Source organism: Crocodylus porosus, unplaced genomic scaffold (genome assembly GCF_001723895.1).
Source record: "Crocodylus porosus isolate Cpor-Errol unplaced genomic scaffold, CroPor_comp1, whole genome shotgun sequence".
In the NCBI taxonomy this organism is placed as follows: Eukaryota; Metazoa; Chordata; order Crocodylia; family Crocodylidae; genus Crocodylus; species Crocodylus porosus.
This window is the reverse complement of record NW_017728922.1, coordinates 4,089,483-4,097,595: the sequence shown is the minus strand read 5'-3', so window position 1 is coordinate 4,097,595 and position 8,113 is coordinate 4,089,483. Positions and strand designations below refer to the sequence as shown.

At 44.2% G+C, this 8,113-nt stretch overlaps 1 long non-coding RNA gene across 1 annotated transcript in view; it reads right to left on the bottom strand.

Moving 5' to 3' along the window:
- Nucleotides 1-3,853: 3,853 nt before the first annotated feature.
- The window catches only part of LOC109313157, a 5,700-nt gene continuing 1,440 nt past the window's right edge, over nt 3,854-8,113 (bottom strand). The window contains exons 2-3 of the long non-coding RNA XR_002101972.1: nt 5,759-5,769; nt 3,854-3,935 (exon numbers count right to left, since the gene is read on the bottom strand). This is a non-coding gene — a long non-coding RNA (uncharacterized LOC109313157). The remainder of the gene's footprint in view (nt 3,936-5,758; nt 5,770-8,113) is intronic.

Below are 8,113 nucleotides of genomic sequence, written 5' to 3'. Positions count from 1 at the left end.
TTTGCCCAAGATGAAATCAAATAAGAACCAACCTTTGTCTGTAGACTGAAAAAGTTCACTCCGTTCAGTGCCTCTCCCCCAGCTTTTTTGTGTCCCTCACATATCCTGTTGTGGTGATAAGGGAAAGAAGCAGTGGCAGAAAGGTCATAGAATCATAGAAATTATTGGCTGGAAGGGACCTCGAAGGATCATTGAGTCCAGCCCCCTGCTCCGGGCGGGAATATTGCTGATATCAAATGATCTCAACAAGGTGTCTGTCCAGTCTCCTCTTGAAGATTTCCAGAAGGAGTCCCCTGTTTGCCAGGTTCAAGAGGTTTAGATATATATCTGGTACTGGTCTAAAACAAACCTTCTGACCTTTTGTAGTCTGCTCATTTCTAGCAAAAATCTAGGGCTGGGAAGGACCCTTGCTGGGCATATGAAGGTAGCTGGAGTTTGTAAAATTAAAGGTACAGAAACATAGGCCTAGAGGTTACCAAAGCACAATCTGCTTTCTCTGTAATGGTCTTGCCACCTAGTGGATGCTACATTTTTGGAGTTTGTTTGACAGGAGGAATTTGTGTATTGTGATGTCATGAAATGTATGTTGTGATGTCATAGCATTATGGCAGTGAGTTTCGATATAACAGAAGATGCTCTGACACCATATTATCCTGCATCAAAATGACACTGCATCATGATACAATGGGATGATACTCATCAAATATTCATTGTCTTCTGTCAGAAAGTTGTTTGTTACAAAGCATCCTGATAATGGGCTGAAGTTTTGAAGGCCCCCAAAATGAGAACTGCTAATATCCTACAACCAGTACTTAAATGGCATGAGACTGTCCCAGGTAAAAAAGCAATGTCATGACTAGAAGTCTGAGAAGCGATTGTACACCACTGACAGGTAGCAGAGATTCTCATTCAGATATGCTGCTTTGGGGACTGAAAGCAAGGGTTTCCAGTCCTACAGTCTTGCCTCAGCAGGAATACCTCAGAATGAGATGGAGACTATGAGCATAAGAACTGGCAGTCTTGCTAACATGAGGGGTGAGTTTCCTGGCCGGTTAGAAGGCCTCAGGGACCCACTTCACTGATCTAAACAAGTACTGCAGCAGCCTCTTCAAAGCTTTAAAGTCTGCAGAAGTTGTTGTGTGAGATGTACAGCACTTCCTATATTCCTATGACTGTTATTCCATTCTGATACTAATGTCGCTGCATCTCTTCAGAATACTTTAGAACCACTGATGTTGAGTCTCACATTGGCCTGTATACCGATTGCTATTTTTATTGCCATTTTACAGATGGTAAAAGAGAGATGTAGAGTGTGGAAGTGACTTTTAAAAGGCCACCCAGCAAATTAGTGGCAAAGGGAGAAATGAAAACCAAACCTTCCTGCTGAACACAATAGAATATCCTGCATCATTACTTCCAGTTTCAGTCTCAGCCAGATTTGAAAAGGAGCACCAGCAACAGGGGGGAAACCTCCCCAAATATCAGAACTGCAAGAAAGGTTTATATTTGATTCTGATAAAGGGTGGAAGCTGAATGTTATCTGAACCAGACTGCGAAGCTGAATACAAATGGCTTCCGACTTCTAGGTTCAGAGTACGAGTAAGAGATTACTTTGGTGAATACTTTATTTACTCTAAACAATGGGGTTTGGTTTGATCAGAGACTATTTACAAATTAAAGCTGAATTTGGTGAATAGTTTCATCAGAATAAAAAAATGAAGCGAGAGGGTGAATAACTCTTTCTAGATCAACTGCGAGGGCACATATTGAAGTCATATCCCTAGGTTCCAGCCCCAGCTCCAATGTATATTTAACTATTCTATACCAAGTAGCAGAGTTTCAACAGGATAATCATCCTTTAACATCCCACAGCACAACAGTTAATTGTTCCCCCAATCTGGCAAACAAAGTATTTGAACCTGAATCACCCACATTATGGGAGAATGTCCTAACCATGGGGCCATAGGCAATAACAGGGCAGAAGCCACCACCTCCTCCACAGTTTTGTAAACAGAACCTAACTTCCCCCCCCCCACCCCCTCCTTTCATCTAGCCCTTTACTTTCATTTAAAAATGCCCCCATAAATGAAACCAACCTATTTATCTAGGTCAAACTAAACATTTGAAAGTGAACTGCTTTGATTCACCAAATATTTGGTTTTGGGTCAACCTGAAAATTATATGAGTATTATTTTTTGGTTCAGCCACTGAATCAAAGAATCATTTATTCACTTGGCCCTATTTTGGAAACAAAAATGTAGAAGTCAGAGTGGCATAGAAGGAGGCACTGGGAAGCTTTCTGCATACCAGTGAACACTAGGAGCATACGTACACTGCAGACACAGGTAGAGGAACATCACCAGAAAGATAATGAAGCATACTGAGGGTCTCACGGGGATTGACAGGCTAACAATGCGATGAGCTTTCTGCCTGATGCATTACACAGATCTTGTTCATAGGCAACTCCAGAGCTAATCCTCAGATGTTCTACATCGGACTGAAGATAGAGATATCTCTGGCCCATGACATCAATGCCATTTATCTGTAACACGTGTCAGGCTTATGAAATCCTACTGCAATGTAGCAGACTCCACAATATGCTCCTTTAGTAACCAGCCAAGCAACCTGCCATCTCCAGTTCATAGGCTTTAAAAAAACAATCTAAAGAGCAGAGGTGCAACCCTGTGAGGTGAAGGGAAAATTTCAGAGACAGCTGGACCCTTGCAGCAGGGGCTGTCAGCAAACAGTGCTGATCTTTGATTATTCTCACTCATTTGAGTGAACACAGCTGTCTGTCTTTTCTAATTCAGGGGTACAATGCTGTGGCTTGTAATGTGAGGCATGGTCATGGCAGTACTGCCAAAAACAACATCTAATAAATCGTCAAATGCCATTTACCCTGCATCACCTTCTTAGCTGAAATTTTTTAGTATTGAAGAGAGAGTTTTTCTGTGGTGACAAGAACTTTAATACCCTCCTCTCTCCTTTCAGACCTCACCTTATAACAAATGTGCTGATCATGATGCCAAGTAAACTCTGAAAAGCACCTTGTCAAGACACCCTTTCTCCTTCTGGCTGAGATTAGGTCTGTTTTATATTCTCTTGTCATTACCAAAAGCATTTGCATGAAAAGCCAATTCTTTGTTCTGCAGGGTCCTCTGCTCCCTACTGGTTTTTAAAAAAATGTTCAAGTAATTGATTGGAAATTACTTTTATTGCAACAGCAACTCAATAGATTAAATAACTCACAAATTCAAAAATGAGAATGGGCCAATTTCATCCTTGGTGGAACACCACTGCTTTTGGTGGAGTTCCACCAGCAATTAATTTGCCATAATGCATGTAGTAACAAGGAGGCGATTCTTTAAGCTCTAAAAGATTAGACTTTCTCTCAAGATCCAGAAATGAAGCAAAACCCTGCAAGATACTCCTGTTTTGCTTTTGTGCAGGGTGAGAAAGCACTGATCCCCTTTAGTAAGAGGCATGCATGCTATGCCAGAAGACGTATAGATGAGTAGGATTATATTATCTGTCCCTTCAGTAGCTCACTTGAGCTTCTGTCTTAGAGCTGGCTTGAAACCCACCCAGTTGGTTAGACAAGAGTTGTCTTTGTTCCCATTTTAATAAGTTAGATTCTGAAGCTGAGTTAAGAGAGCACTCTGATGCACTTCATTGTTTGAATGTTCAATGCACCATCCCACTTGTAATTCCCCTCTAAGAGTACAGAAACTTTCCATACAGAGTAGTATAGATTAGTTTCATAGGTGTTAGGGGCTGGAAGGGACCTTACAGATCATTGGGTCCAGCCCCCCTGCACTTGGGCAGGAAAGACTGCTGGAATCAGATGACCTCAGCAAGATGGGCGTCAAGATGCTTTTTGAAGATCGCCAGGGTGGGTGACTGTGTCACCTCTGGGGGGCGGCCTGTTCCAAACCCTAAGTACTTGACTTGTAAAGAAGTTTTTCCTTATGTCTCACCTGAAGCTATCCTCAATCAGCTTGTGCCCATTATTACTCGTCCTCCCTTGAGGGGCCTTGGTGAACAGATGCTTCCCCAGGCCCTGATATGCTTATAGGCTGCCACTAAGTCCTCTCTGAGTCTTCTTGTCTCCAGGCTGAACAGTCTCAAGTTTTTCAGCCTCTCCTCATACGACCTGGTCTTTCTGCCTCTAATCATGCGCATGGCCCTCCTTTGGACTCTCTTGAGCTTCTCCACATCCTTCCTGAAGTGCAGCACCCAGAACTGGATGTAGTACGCTAGCTGCGGTCTTACCAAGGCCAAGTAGAGAGGGAGGATGACATCCTTAGCCTTGCCTGAGATGCCTCTATAGATGCATGCCAGTGTTTGATTAGCTCTGATCGCATTGGTGGCTTATGTTCATTTTCTTGTCTATCATGATATCCAGGTTTCATTCAGATGTGGTCCTGGCAAGTGTAGCACTGCTGAGTGTGTAAGTGTCTTGTGGATCATTTCTTCCCAGATGGAGCACTTTACATTTCTCCGTATTAAACGATATCAGGTTGAGGTCCGCCCACCTCACGAGCCTGTCCAGGTTGGCCTGTATTGCCAGTCTGTTTATGTGTGACCACACCCCACCATAGTTTGCTGTTGTCACCAAACTTTGCTAGTTTGCTTTAAATACCTGAATCCAAATCGTTAATGAACATGTTGAAAAGCATTGGTCTGAGTACTGAAATATGTATATATGTTATCTGTCTACGACATGAACTATGGATACAAGATTGACCAAGGATACCACAGATGAAGTGTGTTGATATTCCCAAACACACAGAAATGCATGGAGAGGCAAATAAACCAAGGAAATCTCCAGATGGGAGATGAGGCTGAAAATGGGGCTATACAGAGATTTTTAAAACCAATAATTTTTTTGTTAAAATCTTTACCTCTCACACTGCAAACAAAGGTCTAGCCTTCTCGTCTCTGCTGGCACAGTGCAGCCGGGCAGCCCAACCTGGCCCCAGGAAATCCAATCTTTCACCAGCATAAGCAGTCAGTTCTTCCGGCCATCGCTGTATAGAAGTGAGTAGCCACTGAAAATGGCAGAGGAGGGTGTGACCTGGTATTGCCTCTCTGTTTGGAGGACTGTTGAGCACTGGCATCAGATTTAGGATATGGCTAAACTATACAGCTAGCTTGGATATCAGACAGTCTTTCCATGAAAGAAGGAGAGTAAATTAGCCCCACCAGAGGATTGTATTACCATGACTACCCTGATTCCAATATACAAACCAGCTAATTTAAAGCTACCTTTGGTATCTCTACCCCACTCTTCAGGCTGCAGTATAGTTATACTCTCCAAGGCCTGCAAGATCTGCTCTGTAAGGGTCTCAGGAGGTTTCAATCTAAGTCATGCCAAAAGCGGGGCATTTGTCAGGAAGCACAACTTTTTTCTGTACCCTGGTATAGTATCCTAGGGGCTGAGTTGTATGATATGGCTGTTTCTGTTTGTGGAGATGGGGGAAGGTTGTAAAAATTATTATATTTTGGTCTATGTTATGTTTCCACCCTCCAGAAACTCAAAGCAAAACTCGGTAGGAACCATTCAGTTTTATCTGGTTTCCCTGCAAAACCACAGACATCCTTGGAGTTCACTCAGAATAGATTCTGTTTCCTGAAACTTGACCTAAGGACACTAAAACATTCATGAAACTTAGAAACCCTTGGATAAGCACTGGGGCTGTAATAAAACCTCACAGCAGGTGAATCTCGTGCCTAATCTCTCATTTATTACAAAAACCTCACAAACCTCTGCAAGTCCGTTCATAGTATCTAACAAAATAGGTGGTAGCCTACCAAAATTCATGCCTCTCTGAACAAGTTAGTCTATAACTTGCCACCTTGCCCTGCCTAACATTGCTAACTACTTCTCTCTACTCTGTCTCACTAGTTAACAGAATAATTATCTAAGAAGCAATTCATTTCCCTGGATGAGGCTACATGTACAGTTCTTAGCTGTGCAACACAATGCTGCTCCTTTTCTTGGTTCTCACTTGTGCGATAAGAGATCTTTGAAAATATCTGGATAGTGCTGCATATGCCTGAGTATCACTAGTTTTATTGCTTTATTTTTTGTTAAAGAAGCACTGAATGTGCCCTTCAAGGCTTACCTGTACTTTTCCTCTTTGGGACATAAAGCATTTTAATGCAATAAAAGCACTCCATCTCCCAACACCAGTGTTGCTAGACTCTTGTGGCTCAGAACTAGACACTGGGTTTGGGAATTCAATTTGGATTTGACATTAAGTCAGAATTGCATGGTTTGCTACAGGGCTGACATGCTAGAAAGATTCTCTCCCATTCTTTGTCAAAGTAATTTATAATGTTGAGTTACAGACCCCATACAGAGGTTTGTCTTACTGCTGGGAAGTTTCAGACAGAATCGCCATTGGTAAAGGCATCCGCGACTACAGCTGAGTAAACGTCAGGTCCCTAACCATTATTATACTAAGTAGAACTGTATTGTGTGGCTGTCAAGCCCCCTGTGGGGTGAATGTTTCCAACGACAACCAAGAAACATTTGTCATGGGGATGAACATTCCTTTGGTCTCCCTGGAAACAATCTTGGAGAGGCAAACTGTTAGTTGGAGGGGCCACAGCCCTCCTCCCCCACAAGCCCCGCTGCTGCCTTTCACTCCTGACCCACAGTATCCCCCCCACTCGACTATGACCCACCCATCCCAAGCAGCTGCATGCTCATCTTTGTCTGTCTTCCTATATAGTCAGATTGATCAGTTGCTTTATGTTGAGGAATACACCACTTTCATGAACTGACTCGATCTAGTAGAGTTCAGGCCTGACTTAAAAACAAGTAGAAAGAGTCCACAGCCTGAGTATCATTAGAGAATTCAGGACCTGTAGGAATTTTTGTCACGTTACATTTGTCTTATTTTGGGCATGTTCATATCCAGTTGCTTGTGGCATAGAAACCCACACTCATATGAAGAAAGACCTTTGTGAACTGCCATAGAAACCTTTCTCTTGGCGTATTAACAGGTGAACAGGACATGCTACAACAGGCAGAAATATCTGCAAAAGAGAAAGATTAACTTTATCAGCCCCTTCTCTTCCTCAAGTCATGTAGTGCCACCTACTGGAGAACTGTTTTTAAAAAGCTGCACCTTCTAGTGGGCTCATTGCAGTGTGGCCCTGAAGGTCCAAGAAATAGCGAGGAGAGGACCAGCCCTGAGGAAGGGCAGCAATTGGCTCCCAGCTTGTCCTGAGTCTCTCCCAACTATACAGCAGGTGCCCTAAAGGATGTCAGGAAAAAAAACCCTTGCCTCTTATTAAAAATAAGAGAGGTGATGAGCAGTGGGAGTCTGAAGTCAGGCAAAAGGCAGGGCAGAGATGCACCTTTACAGACTAAATAAGATACAGAGAGAGAGAGATGGCACGCAAGCTTTCATGACGAGCCACAGTTTATTTCATCAGATACAACTGGTGTCGGGGTAGGGAGGAGTAATATGACTGGGGGAGGGAGGCAGTGATATGCCTGTGCTCTGCCCATCACTCCCAAGCCATAGCCCCCCCACCCGCCAAGCCCCGCTGCTTCCTTTCTCTCCTGACTCACAGCATCCCCCGCAACCACGCTGGTGCTTCTTGATCCCAACCCGCAGCCTCCTGGCACTGCCTGTGCCCCATACTCCTAATCCACAGTCTCCTGCCCCAGCAGTGCCCCTCACTCCTAAGCCACGTTCCCCCCAGCCCTGCCAGTGCCCCTCACTCCTGACCCACAGTCGCACTGCCCTGCCTGGCTGCATGCCGGCCAGGTGCATAGTGTTTGAGAGAGCCCAGAGGAGAGCCACTCATATGATCCAAGGCCTGGAGGGAAGGCTGAGGGACTTGGGACTCTTCAGTCTGGAGAAGAGAAGGCTCAGGGGGGACTTGGTGGCAGCCTACAACTTCATAAGAGGGGTACATTAGGATCTGGGAGAACAGCTGGTCCCTAGAGCTCCCCAAGGAATAACAAGGTCTAACGGCCATAAACTCCAGGAAGGCCGATTTAGACTGGATACAAGAAAAAAGTTCTTTATGGTGCGTGTGTCCAGGGTCTGGGACAAACTCCCCCCAGAGATGGTGCAAGCACCTACTCTGG